Below are 2,417 nucleotides of genomic sequence, written 5' to 3' on the forward strand. Positions count from 1 at the left end.
TGAATGGGAGAGAGAAATGCAGTTCCTCCTCATTTTAACAACAAAGGCAGCATCATCCATTCATGTGGTTGGCTGGTTTTGGACGGTCACCTTTACAGACGCTCGGYAGGTCTTCAACACACAGAGGTCACACACTTACTGTACATCACCTGCTTCAAAAATAGAAGTACATTACAATTGGTCTTCCAACATTGTCTTATTGCAATAATCTTYGAATACTGCATATCAAAAAAGTTATCAAATAATCCCACACACTTTCATTTTATCCAGTTTGTAGCCTACTTTGGCTTAATATCCTGTAACACATGTGATTTGATTTCTTCCATGTGTGACGTTAAATTGACTTGACGATTTRGAACAGAACTAATGAGTAACAACACCCACGAATTAACAAAAATAGATTTTAACAAAACAACAGCACCCTAGTGTACCATAACACCATTTTTTTTATGATAGATTCAAAAATTAACCCAGAAACAAACAATCTTGTTCAAGTCAAACGAAAATCGATTGTCTTAACCTTTGACCTTTGTTTCATTTGACGAGAGCGAAAGTCAGCGTGACCGTCCAGACGTGTTTGAGTCTTACATACCTCATTACACTGTCTGCCTCATCTTCATCCTCATCTTCATCCCCCCAGACCAAAGCAAACGCTCTGTGTTCAGTCAGCCATTTACAATTTAATATTTTCTGACTAACACTGAACATGCAAATGCTCCTCCATTTTTAGCTTCACTGTTAACTGACATTTTTCAAAAGCTTTTTCATAATATAACAGAACAATAACATTGTTTGTCTTCATAACCCATTTTAATAACAGCCTCTCTATAAAGAGGTTTTCCATAAATCTATTTGAGTTTTTATTCTGTTATTTTATTTTCCTTGTTTTTCTTTTGGTCATTTATAAACTTAAGCGGTCTAAAATGATGATGAATTGGGAGAGTTAGCTGGTTATTTCTTCCTAATTTGACAAAAATGCTGTAATGTTTTCTGTGGCCAAGGCATTTTTACAGTCCTATTACAGCACTGGTAATTAGCTAATTGAAAGCCTGCGGCGTCATAACTCAAGATGTTAGCATAGTTATGCTAGCTATATTTCTTTGGAATGTTTTGCCATCTAACTAGAGGTTCACCGTGTAACGTCATTGTATTCAAGAGCATAGAAATGATTCCAGAAACCTTTCTTTTCCAGAAACGTGTCTTTTTGTTTTCATTCTGCCAATCTTATCCATTCAAGCCCAGTGTTTTACAGTAACCCGTCTTTGTTCTCTGTCTAGCTGTTCTGCAGGTTTATAACTCCTGTTCAGTGTCCATCTCTCCTGTTGCTTCTTCCCTGGCAGCCCATGCAGACTGTGCTTCATGCACCACTATTCAACCGACTGAACTAACAGCCAACCTCTGCCCCAGCCTGTGTGTGTATGAGTGTGTATCTTGTTATCTTCTTGTCTAACCGCGTTACCCCTCGGTGGTCCCACAGCCAGCAACCCCAACGTGTGCCGGGCMTCAGGGAGAGGTCTCCAGCCTAAGGGGGTGAGGGTGAAAGAGGTGGCTGACTTCAAGGTCTACACCAAGGGAGCCGGCAGCGGAGAGCTCAAGGTCACCATCAAGGGGCCAAGTGAGTGTGTGGATATGAGTGTAATCTTTCATGTTGTTATGACTTGCCACCACATTCATTTATTGGTTTCATAAGGGCATAAATACTCTTCATGAAACGTAATGGTTTTCAATGGTCTAGTTGTGATAGGAAGGCTACTGTATGTTGTGGCTAGCCGTTGACCTCTGAGCTGCTGTGTGTGTGACCTGTTTGTGACCCCCTCAGAGGGACTAGAGGAGCCTGTGAAGGTGCGTGACGCAGGAGAAGGGGTATATGAGTGTGACTACTACCCCATCATGACTGGCAAATACACCATCACCATCACCTGGGGCGGACAGACCATCCCACGCAGGTGAAACCCTATCCTCCCCCCTATTCTGCTGTGGGCACAACCACATGGAATCCCGAGAGAGATCTGTAGGTTTTTTAATTTCAACCCAGTTGTAAATACCTGATTATGAACTTATCAACCCAAGCCTAATTGATATAAGCAGGTGGCGCTAAGTTAGGGGTTGGACGTGAAAATCCTACAGGACGAGTAGCCCTCTCAGGAACAGGGTTGAAGAGCCTGTGGTAGATAAACACATACATAACCATACATACATCAGCTTACAGCATTCTACATAGCATAATTCAGACTCTATGAAGTGGATTTGCAAAGATACGTATACAGTGTTTGTACCGAATGTGTTAGTCTGAGTACGTTATTGTGTTATGTTATCGTGTGATCTGGTGTGTGCGAATGTGGACTGTGTGTGTGTGTGGGTGTGTGTGTGGTGGATGTGTGTGTGTGTGTGTGTGTGTGTGTGTGTGTGTGTGTGTG

At 41.9% G+C, this 2,417-nt stretch overlaps 1 pseudogene; it reads left to right on the forward strand.

Annotated features, from left to right (window-relative positions):
- The window catches only part of LOC112080586 (filamin-C-like), a 98,763-nt pseudogene that overhangs the window by 77,001 nt on the left and 19,345 nt on the right, over positions 1-2,417 (forward strand).

Source organism: Salvelinus sp. IW2-2015, unplaced genomic scaffold (assembly GCF_002910315.2).
Source record: "Salvelinus sp. IW2-2015 unplaced genomic scaffold, ASM291031v2 Un_scaffold16391, whole genome shotgun sequence".
NCBI classification, from domain to species: Eukaryota; Metazoa; Chordata; class Actinopteri; order Salmoniformes; family Salmonidae; genus Salvelinus; species Salvelinus sp. IW2-2015.